At 47.7% G+C, this 16790-nt stretch overlaps 45 non-coding genes across 45 annotated transcripts; 21 read left to right on the top strand and 24 right to left on the bottom strand.

Annotated features, from left to right (window-relative positions):
- Positions 1-394: 394 nt before the first annotated feature.
- trnav-uac (transfer RNA valine (anticodon UAC)) lies at positions 395-467 on the bottom strand. Its single transcript has one exon. It is a non-coding gene; the product is annotated as a tRNA-Val (tRNA).
- Positions 468-738: 271 nt separating this feature from the next.
- Positions 739-810, bottom strand: trnad-guc (transfer RNA aspartic acid (anticodon GUC)). Its single transcript has one exon. It is a non-coding gene; the product is annotated as a tRNA-Asp (tRNA).
- Positions 811-1077: 267 nt separating this feature from the next.
- trnaa-agc (transfer RNA alanine (anticodon AGC)) lies at positions 1078-1150 on the top strand. Its single transcript has one exon. It is a non-coding gene; the product is annotated as a tRNA-Ala (tRNA).
- A 161-nt stretch (positions 1151-1311) lies between these two features.
- Positions 1312-1385, bottom strand: trnai-aau (transfer RNA isoleucine (anticodon AAU)). The gene has a single exon. It is a non-coding gene; the product is annotated as a tRNA-Ile (tRNA).
- A 445-nt stretch (positions 1386-1830) lies between these two features.
- On the top strand, positions 1831-1902 carry trnag-ucc (transfer RNA glycine (anticodon UCC)). Its single transcript has one exon. It is a non-coding gene; the product is annotated as a tRNA-Gly (tRNA).
- Positions 1903-1981: 79 nt separating this feature from the next.
- On the bottom strand, positions 1982-2053 carry trnad-guc (transfer RNA aspartic acid (anticodon GUC)). The gene has a single exon. It is a non-coding gene; the product is annotated as a tRNA-Asp (tRNA).
- A 500-nt stretch (positions 2054-2553) lies between these two features.
- On the bottom strand, positions 2554-2627 carry trnai-aau (transfer RNA isoleucine (anticodon AAU)). The gene has a single exon. It is a non-coding gene; the product is annotated as a tRNA-Ile (tRNA).
- A 445-nt stretch (positions 2628-3072) lies between these two features.
- Positions 3073-3144, top strand: trnag-ucc (transfer RNA glycine (anticodon UCC)). The gene has a single exon. It is a non-coding gene; the product is annotated as a tRNA-Gly (tRNA).
- Positions 3145-3562: 418 nt separating this feature from the next.
- On the top strand, positions 3563-3635 carry trnaa-agc (transfer RNA alanine (anticodon AGC)). The gene has a single exon. It is a non-coding gene; the product is annotated as a tRNA-Ala (tRNA).
- Positions 3636-3796: 161 nt separating this feature from the next.
- On the bottom strand, positions 3797-3870 carry trnai-aau (transfer RNA isoleucine (anticodon AAU)). The gene has a single exon. It is a non-coding gene; the product is annotated as a tRNA-Ile (tRNA).
- A 253-nt stretch (positions 3871-4123) lies between these two features.
- Positions 4124-4196, bottom strand: trnav-uac (transfer RNA valine (anticodon UAC)). The gene has a single exon. It is a non-coding gene; the product is annotated as a tRNA-Val (tRNA).
- Positions 4197-4467: 271 nt separating this feature from the next.
- On the bottom strand, positions 4468-4539 carry trnad-guc (transfer RNA aspartic acid (anticodon GUC)). The gene has a single exon. It is a non-coding gene; the product is annotated as a tRNA-Asp (tRNA).
- Positions 4540-4806: 267 nt separating this feature from the next.
- On the top strand, positions 4807-4879 carry trnaa-agc (transfer RNA alanine (anticodon AGC)). Its single transcript has one exon. It is a non-coding gene; the product is annotated as a tRNA-Ala (tRNA).
- Positions 4880-5534: 655 nt separating this feature from the next.
- Positions 5535-5606, top strand: trnag-ucc (transfer RNA glycine (anticodon UCC)). Its single transcript has one exon. It is a non-coding gene; the product is annotated as a tRNA-Gly (tRNA).
- A 79-nt stretch (positions 5607-5685) lies between these two features.
- Positions 5686-5757, bottom strand: trnad-guc (transfer RNA aspartic acid (anticodon GUC)). The gene has a single exon. It is a non-coding gene; the product is annotated as a tRNA-Asp (tRNA).
- Positions 5758-6024: 267 nt separating this feature from the next.
- On the top strand, positions 6025-6097 carry trnaa-agc (transfer RNA alanine (anticodon AGC)). The gene has a single exon. It is a non-coding gene; the product is annotated as a tRNA-Ala (tRNA).
- Positions 6098-6258: 161 nt separating this feature from the next.
- Positions 6259-6332, bottom strand: trnai-aau (transfer RNA isoleucine (anticodon AAU)). The gene has a single exon. It is a non-coding gene; the product is annotated as a tRNA-Ile (tRNA).
- A 446-nt stretch (positions 6333-6778) lies between these two features.
- Positions 6779-6850, top strand: trnag-ucc (transfer RNA glycine (anticodon UCC)). Its single transcript has one exon. It is a non-coding gene; the product is annotated as a tRNA-Gly (tRNA).
- Positions 6851-6929: 79 nt separating this feature from the next.
- Positions 6930-7001, bottom strand: trnad-guc (transfer RNA aspartic acid (anticodon GUC)). Its single transcript has one exon. It is a non-coding gene; the product is annotated as a tRNA-Asp (tRNA).
- A 267-nt stretch (positions 7002-7268) lies between these two features.
- On the top strand, positions 7269-7341 carry trnaa-agc (transfer RNA alanine (anticodon AGC)). Its single transcript has one exon. It is a non-coding gene; the product is annotated as a tRNA-Ala (tRNA).
- A 161-nt stretch (positions 7342-7502) lies between these two features.
- trnai-aau (transfer RNA isoleucine (anticodon AAU)) lies at positions 7503-7576 on the bottom strand. Its single transcript has one exon. It is a non-coding gene; the product is annotated as a tRNA-Ile (tRNA).
- Positions 7577-7829: 253 nt separating this feature from the next.
- Positions 7830-7902, bottom strand: trnav-uac (transfer RNA valine (anticodon UAC)). The gene has a single exon. It is a non-coding gene; the product is annotated as a tRNA-Val (tRNA).
- A 120-nt stretch (positions 7903-8022) lies between these two features.
- Positions 8023-8094, top strand: trnag-ucc (transfer RNA glycine (anticodon UCC)). Its single transcript has one exon. It is a non-coding gene; the product is annotated as a tRNA-Gly (tRNA).
- A 79-nt stretch (positions 8095-8173) lies between these two features.
- On the bottom strand, positions 8174-8245 carry trnad-guc (transfer RNA aspartic acid (anticodon GUC)). The gene has a single exon. It is a non-coding gene; the product is annotated as a tRNA-Asp (tRNA).
- Positions 8246-8512: 267 nt separating this feature from the next.
- trnaa-agc (transfer RNA alanine (anticodon AGC)) lies at positions 8513-8585 on the top strand. Its single transcript has one exon. It is a non-coding gene; the product is annotated as a tRNA-Ala (tRNA).
- A 1145-nt stretch (positions 8586-9730) lies between these two features.
- Positions 9731-9803, top strand: trnaa-agc (transfer RNA alanine (anticodon AGC)). The gene has a single exon. It is a non-coding gene; the product is annotated as a tRNA-Ala (tRNA).
- Positions 9804-9964: 161 nt separating this feature from the next.
- trnai-aau (transfer RNA isoleucine (anticodon AAU)) lies at positions 9965-10038 on the bottom strand. The gene has a single exon. It is a non-coding gene; the product is annotated as a tRNA-Ile (tRNA).
- A 446-nt stretch (positions 10039-10484) lies between these two features.
- Positions 10485-10556, top strand: trnag-ucc (transfer RNA glycine (anticodon UCC)). The gene has a single exon. It is a non-coding gene; the product is annotated as a tRNA-Gly (tRNA).
- A 79-nt stretch (positions 10557-10635) lies between these two features.
- Positions 10636-10707, bottom strand: trnad-guc (transfer RNA aspartic acid (anticodon GUC)). Its single transcript has one exon. It is a non-coding gene; the product is annotated as a tRNA-Asp (tRNA).
- A 267-nt stretch (positions 10708-10974) lies between these two features.
- trnaa-agc (transfer RNA alanine (anticodon AGC)) lies at positions 10975-11047 on the top strand. Its single transcript has one exon. It is a non-coding gene; the product is annotated as a tRNA-Ala (tRNA).
- An 832-nt stretch (positions 11048-11879) lies between these two features.
- trnad-guc (transfer RNA aspartic acid (anticodon GUC)) lies at positions 11880-11951 on the bottom strand. The gene has a single exon. It is a non-coding gene; the product is annotated as a tRNA-Asp (tRNA).
- Positions 11952-12218: 267 nt separating this feature from the next.
- Positions 12219-12291, top strand: trnaa-agc (transfer RNA alanine (anticodon AGC)). Its single transcript has one exon. It is a non-coding gene; the product is annotated as a tRNA-Ala (tRNA).
- Positions 12292-12452: 161 nt separating this feature from the next.
- On the bottom strand, positions 12453-12526 carry trnai-aau (transfer RNA isoleucine (anticodon AAU)). Its single transcript has one exon. It is a non-coding gene; the product is annotated as a tRNA-Ile (tRNA).
- A 253-nt stretch (positions 12527-12779) lies between these two features.
- On the bottom strand, positions 12780-12852 carry trnav-uac (transfer RNA valine (anticodon UAC)). The gene has a single exon. It is a non-coding gene; the product is annotated as a tRNA-Val (tRNA).
- Positions 12853-12972: 120 nt separating this feature from the next.
- On the top strand, positions 12973-13044 carry trnag-ucc (transfer RNA glycine (anticodon UCC)). Its single transcript has one exon. It is a non-coding gene; the product is annotated as a tRNA-Gly (tRNA).
- Positions 13045-13123: 79 nt separating this feature from the next.
- trnad-guc (transfer RNA aspartic acid (anticodon GUC)) lies at positions 13124-13195 on the bottom strand. Its single transcript has one exon. It is a non-coding gene; the product is annotated as a tRNA-Asp (tRNA).
- Positions 13196-13462: 267 nt separating this feature from the next.
- Positions 13463-13535, top strand: trnaa-agc (transfer RNA alanine (anticodon AGC)). The gene has a single exon. It is a non-coding gene; the product is annotated as a tRNA-Ala (tRNA).
- Positions 13536-13696: 161 nt separating this feature from the next.
- Positions 13697-13770, bottom strand: trnai-aau (transfer RNA isoleucine (anticodon AAU)). The gene has a single exon. It is a non-coding gene; the product is annotated as a tRNA-Ile (tRNA).
- Positions 13771-14023: 253 nt separating this feature from the next.
- On the bottom strand, positions 14024-14096 carry trnav-uac (transfer RNA valine (anticodon UAC)). The gene has a single exon. It is a non-coding gene; the product is annotated as a tRNA-Val (tRNA).
- Positions 14097-14216: 120 nt separating this feature from the next.
- On the top strand, positions 14217-14288 carry trnag-ucc (transfer RNA glycine (anticodon UCC)). Its single transcript has one exon. It is a non-coding gene; the product is annotated as a tRNA-Gly (tRNA).
- A 418-nt stretch (positions 14289-14706) lies between these two features.
- On the top strand, positions 14707-14779 carry trnaa-agc (transfer RNA alanine (anticodon AGC)). Its single transcript has one exon. It is a non-coding gene; the product is annotated as a tRNA-Ala (tRNA).
- A 676-nt stretch (positions 14780-15455) lies between these two features.
- Positions 15456-15527, top strand: trnag-ucc (transfer RNA glycine (anticodon UCC)). The gene has a single exon. It is a non-coding gene; the product is annotated as a tRNA-Gly (tRNA).
- Positions 15528-15945: 418 nt separating this feature from the next.
- On the top strand, positions 15946-16018 carry trnaa-agc (transfer RNA alanine (anticodon AGC)). The gene has a single exon. It is a non-coding gene; the product is annotated as a tRNA-Ala (tRNA).
- A 161-nt stretch (positions 16019-16179) lies between these two features.
- trnai-aau (transfer RNA isoleucine (anticodon AAU)) lies at positions 16180-16253 on the bottom strand. Its single transcript has one exon. It is a non-coding gene; the product is annotated as a tRNA-Ile (tRNA).
- A 253-nt stretch (positions 16254-16506) lies between these two features.
- trnav-uac (transfer RNA valine (anticodon UAC)) lies at positions 16507-16579 on the bottom strand. The gene has a single exon. It is a non-coding gene; the product is annotated as a tRNA-Val (tRNA).
- Positions 16580-16790: the final 211 nt, after the last annotated feature.

The raw sequence follows: 16790 nt of genomic DNA, 5'->3' as shown, positions 1-16790 counted from the left end.
CCATTTGCCTCTGCTTGACAGATGACCGTCTGAAAGCATGATATAGCAAAACAAAGAGAAGAACTTTTGGCCCGTACGGGGATCGAACCCGCGACCTTGGCGTTATTAGCACCATGCTCTAACCAACTGAGCTAACCGGCCCACAGTTGATAGCGGAACCCTTCAGGCATGACGGATGAATGTCCACCAGGTGTAATTGTTTTATTCTGTTTTTTTCCACATCCGAAGGCAAGCGCAGAAGGCACAACAACAGCACGGGGATGGCATGATTGCTTCCTGTGCTCGCAATTGTCTTAATAAGGCCTAACACAAAATATAGATTGTTCCCATCTACTAATGAGGTGTGATGACAGGCTTGCCCATAGTGTCAGACAAAAGACAAGAACTAAAGGCATGTTTCTGCCTGGTTTCGAACCAGGGACCTTTCGCGTGTAAGGCGAACGTGATGACCACTACACTACAGAAACCACAATTTTCCACCAAGCGTGCATGTGTCCCGCAGTGGAAATGACAGAGTTTGGTCATCTTTCCCAGGGGAAAATTTACACTGAGGGTCTTTCAGCAAAACAATGGTGTGCTTTTTTGTGGCGTTGGTGGTATAGTGGTGAGCATAGCTGCCTTCCAAGCAGTTGACCCGGGTTCAATTCCCGGCCAACGCATTGCCTTTAGCGCGTCGCACCTTGCTGATCCAAAACCTTTTCAGGTTTTTCGGCCGTAGGTTCAGAAAAAACATATTCTCTCCCCGTCGGGGAATCGAACCCCGGTCTTCCGCGTGACAGGCGGAGATACTGTCCACTATACTAACGAGGAAGCTGTGTGCAGCTGAATCTCTGCAACATGCAACAGGTAATACTGGCCCCTTCTCAATCTTCACAGAAGGTGTGTGTGTTCTTGTGCCTTTTTCATTAGGGAATGCATGGTGAGTGAGCTTGTCAGTGATGTGAAGTCCCAGAAACCTGAAACTGTGCATAGTTCTCCCTGTGCTACTGCTGAAGTGAGTCACCTCTGATCAACATGCTTCAGCCTTCTAAATGTTATGCTGTTGTCATGAGAGGCTAACAGCTCCTGTTTCTTCAAGGGGAATTAGCTCAAATGGTAGAGCGCTCGCTTAGCATGCGAGAGGTAGCGGGATCGATGCCCGCATTCTCCAACGAAGGTTTTGACTGTGTGAATGCCACTGAGAACAGCTTTAAAAACTGTAAGTTTGAGTGTATAACTTCAGTGTACGTTATTTACCTGACTCACCATTTGCCTCTGCTTGACAGATGACCGTCTGAAAGCATGATATAGCAAAACAAAGAGAAGAACTTTTGGCCCGTACGGGGATCGAACCCGCGACCTTGGCGTTATTAGCACCACGCTCTAACCAACTGAGCTAACCGGCCCACAGTTGATAGCAGAACCCTTCAGGCATGACGGATGAATGTCCACCAGGTGTAATTGTTTTATTCTGTTTTTTCCACATCCGAAGCCAAGCGCAGAAGGCACAACAACAGCACGGGGATGGCATGATTGCTTCCTGTGCTCGCAATTGTCTTAATAAGGCCTAACACAAAATATAGATTGTTCCCATCTACTAATGAGGTGTGATGACAGGCTTTGCCATAGTGTCAGACAAAAGACAAGAACTAAAGGCATGTTTCTGCCTGGTTTCGAGCCAGGGACCTTTCGCGTGTAAGGCGAACGTAATGACCACTACACTACAGAAACCACAATTTTCCACCAAGCGTGCATGTGTCCCGCAGTGGAAATGACAGAGTTTGGTCATCTTTCCCAGGGGAAAATTTGCACTGAGGGTCTTTCAGCAAAACAATGGTGTCCTTGTTTGTGGCGTTGGTGGTATAGTGGTGAGCATAGCTGCCTTCCAAGCAGTTGACCCGGGTTCGATTCCCGGCCAACGCATTGCCTTTAGCGCGTCGCACCTTGCTGCTCCAAAACCGTTTCAGGTTTTTCGGCCGTAGGTTCAGAAAAAACATATTCTCTCCCCGTCGGGGAATCGAACCCCGGTCTTCCGCGTGACAGGCGGAGATACTGTCCACTATACTAACGAGGAAGCTGTGTGCAGCTGAATCTCTGCAACATGCAAATGGTAATACTGCCCCCTTCTCAATCTTCACAGAAGGTGTGTGTGTTCTTGTACCTTTTTCATTAGGGAATGCATGGTGAGTGAGCTTGTCAGTGATGTGAAGTCCCAGAAACCTGAAACTGTGCATAGTTCTCCCTGTGCTACTGCTGAAGTGAGTCACCTCTGATCAACATGCTTCAGCCTTCTAAATGTTATGCTGTTGTCATGAGAGGCTAACAGCTCCTGTTTCTTCAAGGGGAATTAGCTCAAATGGTAGAGCGCTCGCTTAGCATGCGAGAGGTAGCGGATCGATGCCTGCATTCTCCAACGAAGGTTTTGACTGTGTGAATGCCACTGAGAACAGCTTTAAAAACTATAAGTTTGAGTGTATAACTTCAGTGTACGTTATTTACCTGATTCACCATTTGCCTCTGCTTGACAGATGACCGTCTGAAAGCATGATATAGCAAAACAAAGAGAAGAACTTTTGGCCCGTACGGGGATCGAACCCGCGACCTTGGCGTTATTAGCACCACGCTCTAACCAACTGAGCTAACCGGCCCACAGTTGATAGCGGAACCCTTCAGGCATGACGGATGAATGTCCACCAGGTGTAATTGTTTTATTCTGTTTTTTCCACATCCGAAGGCAAGCGCAGAAGGCACAGCAACAGCACGGGGATGGCATGATTGCTTCCTGTGCTCGCAATTGTCTTAATAAGGCCTAACACAAAATATAGATTGTTCCCATCTACTAATGAGGTGTGATGACAGGCTTGCCCATAGTGTCAGACAAAAGACAAGAACTAAAGGCATGTTTCTGCCTGGTTTCGAACCCGGGACCTTTCGCGTGTAAGGCGAACGTGATGACCACTACACTACAGAAACCACAATTTTCCACCAAGCGTGCATGTGTCCCGCAGTGGAAATGACAGAGTTTGGTCATCTTTCCCAGGGGAAAATTTACACTGAGGGTCTTTCAGCAAAACAATGGTGTGCTTGTTTGTGGCGTTGGTGGTATAGTGGTGAGCATAGCTGCCTTCCAAGCAGTTGACCCGGGTTCGATTCCCGGCCAACGCATTGCCTTTAGCGCGTCGCACCTTGCTGATCCAAAACCTTTTCAGGTGTTTCGGCCGTAGGTTCAGAAAAAACATATTCTCTCCCCATCGGGGAATCGAACCCCGGTCTTCCGCGTGACAGGCGGAGATACTGTCCACTATACTAACAAGGAAGCTGTGTGCAGCTGAATCTCTGCAACATGCAACAGGTAATACTGGCCCCTTCTCAATCTTCACAGAAGGTGTGTGTGTTCTTGTGCCTTTTTCATTAGGGAATGCATGGTGAGTGAGCTTGTCAGTGATGTGAAGTCCCAGAAACCTGAAACTGTGCATAGTTCTCCCTGTGCTACTGCTGAAGTGAGTCACCTCTGATCAACATGCTTCAGCCTTCTAAATGTTATGCTGTTGTCATGAGAGGCTAACAGCTCCTGTTTCTTCAAGGGGAATTAGCTCAAATGGTAGAGCGCTCGCTTAGCATGCGAGAGGTAGCGGGATCGATGCCCGCATTCTCCAACGAAGGTTTTGACTGTGTGAATGCCACTGAGAACAGCTTTAAAAACTGTAAGTTTGAGTGTATAACTTCAGTGTACGTTATTTACCTGACTCACCATTTGCCTCTGCTTGACAGATGACCGTCTGAAAGCATGATATAGCAAAACAAAGAGAAGAATTTTTGGCCCGTACGGGGATCGAACCCGCGACCTTGGCGTTATTAGCACCACGCTCTAACCAACTGAGCTAACCGGCCCACAGTTGAAAGCGGAACCCTTCAGGCATGACGGATGAATGTCCACCAGGTGTAATTGTTTTATTCTGTTTTTTTCCACATCCGAAGCCAAGCGCAGAAGGCACAACAACAGCACGGGGATGGCATGATTGCTTTCTGTGCTCGCAATTGTCTTAATAAGGCCTAACACAAAATATAGATTGTTCCCATCTACTAATGAGGTGTGATGACAGGCTTGCCCATAGTGTCAGACAAAAGACAAGAACTAAAGGCATGTTTCTGCCTGGTTTCGAACCAGGGACCTTTCGCGTGTAAGGCGAACGTGATGACCACTACACTACAGAAACCACAACTTTCCACCAAGCGTGCATGTGTCCCGCAGTGGAAATGACAGAGTTTGGTCATCTTTCCCAGGGGAAAATTTGCACTGAGGGTCTTTCAGCAAAACAATGGTGTGCTTGTTTGTGGCGTTGGTGGTATAGTGGTGAGCATAGCTGCCTTCCAAGCAGTTGACCCGGGTTAGATTCCCGGCCAACGCATTGCCTTTAGCGCGTCGCACCTTGCTGCTCCAAAACGGTTTCAGGTTTTTCGGCCGTAGGTTCAGAAAAAACATATTCTCTCCCCGTCGGGGAATCGAACCCCGGTCTTCCGCGTGACAGGCGGAGATACTGTCCACTATACTAACGAGGAAGCTGTGTGCAGCTGAATCTCTGCAACATGCAACAGGTAATACTGGCCCCTTCTCAATCTTCACAGAAGGTGTGTGTGTTCTTGTGCCTTTTTCATTAGGGAATGCATGGTGAGTGAGCTTGTCAGTGATGTGAAGTCCCAGAAACCTGAAACTGTGCATAGTTCTCCCTGTGCTACTGCTGAAGTGAGTCACCTCTGATCAACAGGCTTCAGCCTTCTAAATGTTATGCTGTTGTCATGAGAGGCTAACAGCTCCTGTTTCTTCAAGGGGAATTAGCTCAAATGGTAGAGCGCTCGCTTAGCATGCGAGAGGTAGCGGGATCGATGCCCGCATTCTCCAACGAAGGTTTTGACTGTGTGAATGCCACTGAGAACAGCTTTAAAAACTATAAGTTTGAGTGTATAACTTCAGTGTACGTTATTTACCTGATTCACCATTTGAAAGCATGATATAGCAAAACAAAGAGAAGAACTTTTGGCCCGTACGGGGATCGAACCCGCAACCTTGGCGTTATTAGCACTACGCTCTAACCAACTGAGCTAACCGGCCCACAGTTGATAGCGGAACCCTTCAGGCATGACGGATGAATGTCCACCAGGTGTAATTGTTTTATTCTGTTTTTTCCACATCCGAAGGCAAGCGCAGAAGGCACAACAACAGCACGGGGATGGCATGATTGCTTCCTGTGCTCGCAATTGTCTTAATAAGGCCTAACACAAAATATAGATTGTTCCCATCTACTAATGAGGTGTGATGACAGGCTTGCCCATAGTGTCAGACAAAAGACAAGAACTAAAGGCATGTTTCTGCCTGGTTTCGAACCCGGGACCTTTCGCGTGTAAGGCGAACCTGATGACCACTACACTACAGAAACCACAATTTTCCACCAAGCGTGCATGTGTCCCGCAGTGGAAATGACAGAGTTTGGTCATCTCTCCCAGGGGAAAATTTACACTGAGGGTCTTTCAGCAAAACAATGGTGTGCTTGTTTGTGGCGTTGGTGGTATAGTGGTGAGCATAGCTGCCTTCCAAGCAGTTGACCCGGGTTCGATTCCCGGCCAACGCATTGCCTTTAGCGCGTCGCACCTTGCTGATCCAAAACCTGTTCAGGTTTTTCGGCCGTAGGTTCAGAAAAAACATATTCTCTCCCCGTCGGGGAATCGAACCCCGGTCTTCCGCGTGACAGGCGGAGATACTGTCCACTATACTAACGAGGAAGCTGTGTGCAGCTGAATCTCTGCAACATGCAACAGGTAATACTGGCCCCTTCTCAATCTTCACAGAAGGTGTGTGTGTTCTTGTGCCTTTTTCATTAGGGAATGCATGGTGAGTGAGCTTGTCAGTGATGTGAAGTCCCAGAAACCTGAAACTGTGCATAGTTCTCCCTGTGCTACTGCTGAAGTGAGTCACCTCTGATCAACATGCTTCAGCCTTCTAAATGTTATGCTGTTGTCATGAGAGGCTAACAGCTCCTGTTTCTTCAAAGGGAATTAGCTCAAATGGTAGAGCGCTCGCTTAGCATGCGAGAGGTAGCGGGATCGATTCCCGCATTCTCCAACGAAGGCTTTGACTGTGTGAATGCCACTGAGAACAGCTTTAAAAACAGTAAGTTTGAGTGTATAACTTCAGTGTACGTTATTTACCTGACTCACCATTTGCCTCTGCTTGACAGATGACCGTCTGAAAGCATGATATAGCAAAACAAAGAGAAGAATTTTTGGCCCGTACGGGGATCGAACCCGCGACCTTGGCGTTATTAGCACCACGCTCTAACCAACTGAGCTAACCGGCCCACAGTTGAAAGCAGAACCCTTCAGGCATGACGGATGAATGTCCACCAGGTGTAATTGTTTTATTCTGTTTTTTTCCACATCCGAAGCCAAGCGCAGAAGGCACAACAACAGCACGGGGATGGCATGATTGCTTCCTGTGCTCGCAATTGTCTTAATAAGGCCTAACACAAAATATAGATTGTTCCCATCTACTAATGAGGTGTGATGACAGGCTTGCCCATAGTGTCAGACAAAAGACAAGAACTAAAGGCATGTTTCTGCCTGGTTTCGAGCCAGGGACCTTTCGCGTGTAAGGCGAACGTAATGACCACTACACTACAGAAACCACAATTTTCCACCAAGCGTGCATGTGTCCCGCAGTGGAAATGACAGAGTTTGGTCATCTTTCCCAGGGGAAAATTTGCACTGAGGGTCTTTCAGCAAAACAATGGTGTCCTTGTTTGTGGCGTTGGTGGTATAGTGGTGAGCATAGCTGCCTTCCAAGCAGTTGACCCGGGTTCGATTCCCGGCCAACGCATTGCCTTTACCGCGTCGCACCTTGCTGCTCCAAAACCGTTTCAGGTTTTTCGGCCGTAGGTTCAGAAAAAACATATTCTCTCCCCGTCGGGGAATCGAACCCCGGTCTTCCGCGTGACAGGCGGAGATACTGTCCACTATACTAACGAGGAAGCTGTGTGCAGCTGAATCTCTGCAACATGCAACAGGTAATACTGGCCCCTTCTCAATCTTCACAGAAGGTGTGTGTGTTCTTGTGCCTTTTTCATTAGGGAATGCATGGTGAGTGAGCTTGTCAGTGATGTGAAGTCCCAGAAACCTGAAACTGTGCATAGTTCTCCCTGTGCTACTGCTGAAGTGAGTCACCTCTGATCAACATGCTTCAGCCTTCTAAATGTTATGCTGTTGTCATGAGAGGCTAACAGCTCCTGTTTCTTCAAGGGGAATTAGCTCAAATGGTAGAGCGCTCGCTTAGCATGCGAGAGGTAGCGGGATCGATGCCCGCATTCTCCAACGAAGGTTTTGACTGTGTGAATGCCACTGAGAACAGCTTTAAAAACTGTAAGTTTGAGTGTATAACTTCAGTGTACGTTATTTACCTGACTCACCATTTGCCTCTGCTTGACAGATGACCGTCTGAAAGCATGATATAGCAAAACAAAGAGAAGAACTTTTGGCCCGTACGGGGATCGAACCCGCGACCTTGGCGTTATTAGCACCACGCTCTAACCAACTGAGCTAACCGGCCCACTGTTGATAGCGGAACCCTTCAGGCATGACGGATGAATGTCCACCAGGTGTAATTGTTTTATTCTGTTTTTTTCCACATCCGAAGGCAAGCGCAGAAGGCACTACAACAGCACGGGGATGGCATGATTGCTTCCTGTGCTCGCAATTGTCTTAATAAGGCCTAACACAAAATATAGATTGTTCCCATCTACTAATGAGGTGTGATGACAGGCTTGCCCATAGTGTCAGACAAAAGACAAGAACTAAAGGCATGTTTCTGCCTGGTTTCGAACCAGGGACCTTTCGCGTGTAAGGCGAACGTGATGACCACTACACTACAGAAACCACAATTTTCCACCAAGCGTGCATGTGTCCCGCAGTGGAAATGACAGAGTTTGGTCATCTTTCCCAGGGGAAAATTTGCACTGAGGGTCTTTCAGCAAAACAATGGTGTGCTTGTTTGTGGCGTTGGTGGTATAGTGGTGAGCATAGCTGCCTTCCAAGCAGTTGACCCGGGTTCGATTCCCGGCCAACGCATTGCCTTTAGCGCGTCGCACCTTGCTGCTCCAAAACCGTTTCAGGTTTTTCGGCCGTAGGTTCAGAAAAAACATATTCTCTCCCCGTCGGGGAATCGAACCCCGGTCTTCCGCGTGACAGGCGGAGATACTGTCCACTATACTAACGAGGAAGCTGTGTGCAGCTGAATCTCTGCAACATGCAACAGGTAATACTGGCCCCTTCTCAATCTTCACAGAAGGTGTGTGTGTTCTTGTGCCTTTTTCATTAGGGAATGCATGGTGAGTGAGCTTGTCAGTGATGTGAAGTCCCAGAAACCTGAAACTGTGCATAGTTCTCCCTGTGCTACTGCTGAAGTGAGTCACCTCTGATCAACAGGCTTCAGCCTTCTAAATGTTATGCTGTTGTCATGAGAGGCTAACAGCTCCTGTTTCTTCAAGGGGAATTAGCTCAAATGGTAGAGCGCTCGCTTAGCATGCGAGAGGTAGCGGGATCGATGCCCGCATTCTCCAACGAAGGTTTTGACTGTGTGAATGCCACTGAGAACAGCTTTAAAAACTATAAGTTTGAGTGTATAACTTCAGTGTACGTTATTTACCTGATTCACCATTTGAAAGCATGATATAGCAAAACAAAGAGAAGAACTTTTGGCCCGTACGGGGATCGAACCCGCGATCTTGGCGTTATTAGCACCACGCTCTAACCAACTGAGCTAACCGGCCCACAGTTGATAGCGGAACCCTTCAGGCATGACGGATGAATGTCCACCAGGTGTAATTGTTTTATTCTGTTTTTTCCACATCCGAAGGCAAGCGCAGAAGGCACAACAACAGCACGGGGATGGCATGATTGCTTCCTGTGCTCGCAATTGTCTTAATAAGGCCTAACACAAAATATAGATTGTTCCCATCTACTAATGAGGTGTGATGACAGGCTTGCCCATAGTGTCAGACAAAAGACAAGAACTAAAGGCATGTTTCTGCCTGGTTTCGAACCCGGGACCTTTCGCGTGTAAGGCGAACGTGATGACCACTACACTACAGAAACCACAATTTTCCACCAAGCGTGCATGTGTCCCGCAGTGGAAATGACAGAGTTTGGTCATCTTTCCCAGGGGAAAATTTACACTGAGGGTCTTTCAGCAAAACAATGGTGTGCTTGTTTGTGGCGTTGGTGGTATAGTGGTGAGCATAGCTGCCTTCCAAGCAGTTGACATGGGTTCGATTCCCGGCCAACGCATTGCCTTTAGCGCGTCGCACCTTGCTGATCCAAAACCTTTTCAGGTTTTTCGGCCGTAGGTTCAGAAAAAACATATTCTCTCCCCGTCGGGGAATCGAACCCCGGTCTTCCGCGTGACAGGCAGAGATACTGTCCACTATACTAACGAGGAAGCTGTGTGCAGCTGAATCTCTGCAACATGCAACAGGTAATACTGGCCCCTTCTCAATCTTCACAGAAGGTGTGTGTGTTCTTGTGCCTTTTTCATTAGGGAATGCATGGTGAGTGAGCTTGTCAGTGATGTGAAGTCCCAGAAACCTGAAACTGTGCATAGTTCTCCCTGTGCTACTGCTGAAGTGAGTCACCTCTGATCAACATGCTTCAGCCTTCTAAATGTTATGCTGTTGTCATGAGAGGCTAACAGCTCCTGTTTCTTCAAGGGGAATTAGCTCAAATGGTAGAGCGCTCGCTTAGCATGCGAGAGGTAGCGGGATCGATGCCCGCATTCTCCAACGAAGGTTTTGACTGTGTGAATGCCACTGAGAACAGCTTTAAAAACTGTAAGATTGAGTGTATAACTTCAGTGTACGTTATTTACCTGACTCACCATTTGCCTCTGCTTGACAGATGACCGTCTGAAAGCATGATATAGCAAAACAAAGAGAAGAATTTTTGGCCCGTACGGGGATCGAACCCGTGACCTTGGCGTTATTAGCACCACGCTCTAACCAACTGAGCTAACCGGCCCACAGTTGAAAGCGGAACCCTTCAGGCATGACGGATGAATGTCCACCAGGTGTAATTGTTTTATTCTGTTTTTTTCCACATCCGAAGCCAAGCGCAGAAGGCACAACAACAGCACGGGGATGGCATGATTGCTTCCTGTGCTCGCAATTGTCTTAATAAGGCCTAACACAAAATATAGATTGTTCCCATCTACTAATGAGGTGTGATGACAGGCTTGCCCATAGTGTCAGACAAAAGACAAGAACTAAAAGCATGTTTCTGCCTGGTTTCGAACCAGGGACCTTTCGCGTGTAAGGCAAACGTGATGACCACTACACTACAGAAACCACAATTTTCCACCAAGCGTGCATGTGTCCCGCAGTGGAAATGACAGAGTTTGGTCATCTTTCCCAGGGGAAAATTTACACTGAGGGTCTTTCAGCAAAACAATGGTGTGCTTGTTTGTGGCGTTGGTGGTATAGTGGTGAGCATAGCTGCCTTCCAAGCAGTTGACCCGGGTTCGATTCCCGGCCAACGCATTGCCTTTAGCGCGTCGCACCTTGCTGCTCCAAAACCGTTTCAGGTTTTTCGGCCGTAGGTTCAGAAAAAACATATTTTCTCCCCGTCGGGGAATCGAACCCCGGTCTTCCGCGTGACAGGCGGAGATACTGTCCACTATACTAACGAGGAAGCTGTGTGCAGCTGAATCTCTGCAACATGCAACAGGTAATACTGGCCCCTTCTCAATCTTCACAGAAGGTGTGTGTGTTCTTGTGCCTTTTTCATTAGGGAATGCATAGTGAGTGAGCTTGTCAGTGATGTGAAGTCCCAGAAACCTGAAACTGTGTATAGTTCTCCCTGTGCTACTGCTGAAGTGAGTCACCTCTGATCAACAGGCTTCAGCCTTCTAAATGTTATGCTGTTGTCATGAGAGGCTAACAGCTCCTGTTTCTTCAAGGGGAATTAGCTCAAATGGTAGAGCGCTCGCTTAGCATGCGAGAGGTAGCGGGATCGATGCCCGCATTCTCCAACGAAGGTTTGGACTGTGTGAATGCCACTGAGAACAGCTTTAAAAACTATAAGTTTGAGTGTATAACTTCAGTGTACGTTATTTACCAGATTCACCATTTGCCTCTGCTTGACAGATGACCGTCTGAAAGCATGATATAGCAAAACAAAGAGAAGAACTTTTGGCCCGTACGGGGATCGAACCCGCCACCTTGGCGTTATTAGCACCACGCTCTAACCAACTGAGCTAACCGGCCCACTGTTGATAGCGGAACCCTTCAGGCATGACGGATGAATGTCCACCAGGTGTAATTGTTTTATTCTGTTTTTTTCCACATCCGAAGGCAAGCGCAGAAGGCACAACAACAGCACGGGGATGGCATGATTGCTTCCTGTGCTCGCAATTGTCTTAATAAGGCCTAACACAAAATATAGATTGTTCCCATCTACTAATGAGGTGTGATGACAGGCTTGCCCATAGTGTCAGACAAAAGACAAGAACTAAAGGCATGTTTCTGCCTGGTTTCGAACCAGGAACCTTTCACATGTAAGGCGAACCTGATGACCACTACACTACAGAAAACACAATTTTCCACCAAGCGTGCATGTGTCCCGCAGTGGAAATGACAGAGTTTGGTCATCTTTCCCAGGGGAAAATTTACACTGAGGGTCTTTCAGCAAAACAATGGTGTGCTTTTTTGTGGCGTTGGTGGTATAGTGGTGAGCATAGCTGCCTTCCAAGCAGTTGACCCGGGTTCGATTCCTGGCCAACGCATTGCCTTTAGCGCGTCGCACCTTGCTGATCCAAAACCTTTTCAGGTTTTTCGGCCGTAGGTTCAGAAAAAACACATTCTCTCCCCGTCGGGGAATCGAACCCCGGTCTTCCGCGTGACAGGCGGAGATACTGTCCACTATACTAACGAGGAAGCTGTGTGCAGCTGAATCTCTGCAACATGCAACAGGTAATACTGGCCCCTTCTCAATCTTCACAGAAGGTGTGTGTGTTCTTGTGCCTTTTTCATTAGGGAATGCATGGTGAGTGAGCTTGTCAGTGATGTGAAGTCCCAGAAACCTGAAACTGTGCATAGTTCTCCCTGTGCTACTGCTGAAGTGAGTCACCTCTGATCAACATGCTTCAGCCTTCTAAATGTTATGCTGTTGTCATGAGAGGCTAACAGCTCCTGTTTCTTCAAGGGGAATTAGCTCAAATGGTAGAGCGCTCGCTTAGCATGCGAGAGGTAGCGGGATCGATGCCCGCATTCTCCAACGAAGGTTTTGACTGTGTGAATGCCACTGAGAACAGCTTTAAAAACTATAAGTTTGAGTGTATAACTTCAGTGTACGTTATTTACCTGACTCACCATTTGCCTCTGCTTGAAAGATGACCGTCTGAAAGCATGATATAGCAAAACAAAGAGAAGAATTTTTGGCCCGTACGGGGATCGAACCCGCGACCTTGGCGTTATTAGCACCACGCTCTAACCAACTGAGCTAACCGGCCCAAAGTTGATAGCGGAACCCTTCAGGCATGACGGATGAATGTCCACCAGGTGTAATTGTTTTATTCTGTTTTTTTCCACATCCGAAGGCAAGCGCAGAAGGCACAACAACAGCACGGGGATGGCATGATTGCTTCCTGTGCTCGCAATTGTCTTAATAAGGCCTAACACAAAATATAGATTGTTCCCATCTACTAATGAGGTGTGATGACAGGCTTGCCCATAGTGTCAGACAAAAGACAAGAACTAAAGGCATGTTTCTGCCTGGTTTCGAACCAGGGACCTTTCGCGTGTAAGGCGAACGTGATGACCACTACACTACAGAAACCACAATTTTCCACCAAGCGTGCATGTGTCCCGCAGTGGAAATGACAGAGTTTGGTCATCTTTCCCAGGGGAAAATTTGCACTGAGGGTCTTTCAGCAAAACAATGGTGTCCTTGTTTGTGGCGTTGGTGGTATAGTGGTGAGCATAGCTGCCTTCCAAGCAGTTGACCCGGGTTCGATTCCCGGCCAACGCATTGCCTTTAGCGCGTCGCACCTTGCTGCTCCAAAACCGTTTCAGGTTTTTCGGCCGTAGGTTCAGAAAAAACATATTCTCTCCCCGTCGGGGAATCGAACCCCGGTCTTCCGCGTGACAGGCGGAGATACTGTCCACTATACTAACGAGGAAGCTGAGTGCAGCTGAATCTCTGCAACATGCAACAGGTAATACTGGCCCCTTCTCAATCTTCACAGAAGGTGTGTGTGTTCTTGTGCCTTTTTCATTAGGGAATGCATGGTGAGTGAGCTTGTCAGTGATGTGAAGTCCCAGAAACCTGAAACTGTGCATAGTTCTCCCTGTGCTACTGCTGAAGTGAGTCACCTCTGATCAACATGCTTCAGCCTTCTAAATGTTATGCTGTTGTCATGAGAGGCTAACAGCTCCTGTTTCTTCAAGGGGAATTAGCTCAAATGGTAGAGCGCTCGCTTAGCATGCGAGAGGTAGCGGGATCGATGCCCGCATTCTCCAACGAAGGTTTTGACTGTGTGAATGCCACTGAGAACAGCTTTAAAAACTATAAGTTTGAGTGTATAACTTCAGTGTACGTTATTTACCTGACTCACCATTTGCCTCTGCTTGAAAGATGACCGTCTGAAAGCATGATATAGCAAAACAAAGAGAAGAATTTTTGGCCCGTACGGGGATCGAACCCGCGACCTTGGCGTTATTAGCACCACGCTCTAACCAACTGAGCTAACCGGCCCAAAGTTGATAGCGGAACCCTTCAGGCATGACGGATGAATGTCCACCAGGTGTAATTGTTTTATTCTGTTTTTTTCCACATCCGAAGGCAAGCGCAGAAGGCACAACAACAGCACGGGGATGGCATGATTGCTTCCTGTGCTCGCAATTGTCTTAATAAGGCCTAACACAAAATATAGATTGTTCCCATCTACTAATGAGGTGTGATGACAGGCTTGCCCATAGTGTCAGACAAAAGACAAGAACTAAAGGCATGTTTCTGCCTGGTTTCGAACCAGGGACCTTTCGCGTGTAAGGCGAACGTGATGACCACTACACTACAGAAACCACAATTTTCCACCAAGCGTGCATGTGTCCCGCAGTGGAAATGACAGAGTTTGGTCATCTTTCCCAGGGGAAAATTTGCACTGAGGGTCTTTCAGCAAAACAATGGTGTCCTTGTTTGTGGCGTTGGTGGTATAGTGGTGAGCATAGCTGCCTTCCAAGCAGTTGACCCGGGTTCGATTCCCGGCCAACGCATTGCCTTTAGCGCGTCGCACCTTGCTGCTCCAAAACCGTTTCAGGTTTTTCGGCCGTAGGTTCAGAAAAAACATATTCTCTCCCCGTCGGGAAATCGAACCCCGGTCTTCCGCGTGACAGGCGGAGATACTGTCCACTATACTAACGAGGAAGCTGTGTGCAGCTGAATCTCTGCAACATGCAACAGGTAATACTGCCCCCTTCTCAATCTTCACAGAAGGTGTGTGCGTTCTTGTACCTTTTTCATTAGGGAATGCATGGTGAGTGAGCTTGTCAGTGATGTGAAGTCCCAGAAACCTGAATCTGTGCATAGTTCTCCCTGTGCTACTGCTGAAGTGAGTCACCTCTGATCAACATGCTTCAGCCTTCTAAATGTTATGCTGTTGTCATGAGAGGCTAACAGCTCCTGTTTCTTCAAGGGGAATTAGCTCAAATGGTAGAGCGCTCGCTTAGCATGCGAGAGGTAGCGGGATCGATGCCCGCATTCTCCAACGAAGGTTTTGACTGTGTGAATGCCACTGAGAACAGCTTTAAAAACTAAGTTTGAGTGTATAACTTCAGTGTACGTTATTTACCTGATTCACCATTTGCCTCTGCTTGACAGATGACCGTCTGAAAGCATGATATAGCAAAACAAAGAGAAGAATTTTTGGCCCGTACGGGGATCGAACCCGCCACCTTGGCGTTATTAGCACCACGCTCTAACCAACTGAGCTAACCGGCCCACAGTTGAAAGCGGAACCCTTCAGGCATGACGGATGAATGTCCACCAGGTGTAATTGTTTTATTCTGTTTTTTTCCACATCCGAAGCCAAGCGCAGAAGGCACAACAGCACGGGGATGGCATGATTGCTTCCTGTGCTCGCAATTGTCTTAATAAGGCCTAACACAAAATATAGATTGTTCCCATCTACTAATGAGGTGTGATGACAGGCTTGCCCATAGTGTCAGACAAAAGACAAGAACTAAAGGCATGTTTCTGCCTGGTTTCGAACCAGGGACCTTTCACGTGTAAGGCGAACGTGATGACCACTACACTACAGAAACCACAATTTTCCACCAAGCGTGCATGTGTCCCGCAGTGGAAATGACAGAGTTTGGTCATCTTTCCCAGGGGAAAATTTGCACTGAGGGTCTTTCAGCAAAACAATGGTGTGCTTGTTTGTGGCGTTGGTGGTATAGTGGTGAGCATAGCTGCCTTCCAAGCAGTTGACCCGGGTTCGATTCCCGGCCAACGCATTGCCTTTAGCACGTCGCACCTTGCTGATCCAAAACCTTTTCAGGTTTTTCGGCCGTAGGTTCAGAAAAAACATATTCTCTCCCCGTCGGGGAATCGAACCCCAGTCTTCCGCGTGACAGGCGGAGATACTGTCCACTATACTAACGAGGAAGCTGTGTGCAGCTGAATCTCTGCAACATGCAACAGGTAATACTGGCCCCTTCTCAATCTTCACAGAAGGTGTGTGTGTTCTTGTGCCTTTTTCATTAGGGAATGCATGGTGAGTGAGCTTGTCAGTGATGTGAAGTCCCAGAAACCTGAAACTGTGCATAGTTCTCCCTGTGCTACTGCTGAAGTGAGTCACCTCTGATCAACATGCTTCAGCCTTCTAAATGTTATGCTGTTGTCATGAGAGGCTAACAGCTCCTGTTTCTTCAAGGGGAATTAGCTCAAATGGTAGAGCGCTCGCTTAGCATGCGAGAGGTAGCGGGATCGATGCCCGCATTCTCCAACGAAGGTTTTGACTGTGTGAATGCCACTGAGAACAGCTTTAAAAACTATAAGTTTGAGTATATAACTTCAGTGTACGTTATTTACCTGATTCACCATTTGCCTCTGCTTGACAGATGACCGTCTGAAAGCATGATATAGCAAAACAAAGAGAAGAACTTTTGGCCCGTACGGGGATCGAACCCGCGACCTTGGCGTTATTAGCACCACGCTCTAACCAACTGAGCTAACCGGCCCAAAGTTGATAGGGGAACCCTTCAGGCATGACGGATGAATATCCACCAGGTGTAATTGTTTTATTCTGTTTTTTTCCACATCCGAAGGCAAGCGCAGAAGGCACAACAACAGCACGGGGATGGCATGATTGCTTCCTGTGCTCGCAATTGTCTTAATAAGGCCTAACACAAAATATAGATTGTTCCCATCTACTAATGAGGTGTGATGACAGGCTTGCCCATAGTGTCAGACAAAAGACAAGAACTAAAGGCATGTTTCTGCCTGGTTTCGAACCAGGGACCTTTCGCGTGTAAGGCGAACGTGATGACCACTACACTACAGAAACCACAATTTTCCACCAAGCGTGCATGTGTCCCGCAGTGGAAATGACAGAGTTTGGTCATCTTTCCCAGGGGAAAATTTACACTGAGGGTCTTTCAGCAAAACAATGGTGTGCTTTTTTGTGGCGTTGGTGGTATAGTGGTGAGCATAGCTGCCTTCCAAGCAGTTGACCCGGGTTAGCTTAGCATGCGAGAGGTAGCGGGATCGATGCCCGC

The sequence above is a fragment of the Astyanax mexicanus genome, unplaced genomic scaffold, assembly GCF_023375975.1.
Source record: "Astyanax mexicanus isolate ESR-SI-001 unplaced genomic scaffold, AstMex3_surface scaffold_31, whole genome shotgun sequence".
NCBI classification, from domain to species: domain Eukaryota; kingdom Metazoa; phylum Chordata; class Actinopteri; order Characiformes; family Acestrorhamphidae; genus Astyanax; species Astyanax mexicanus.
Note: the sequence above shows the minus strand (reverse complement) of the source record. Positions and strands in the feature narration are given on the sequence as shown.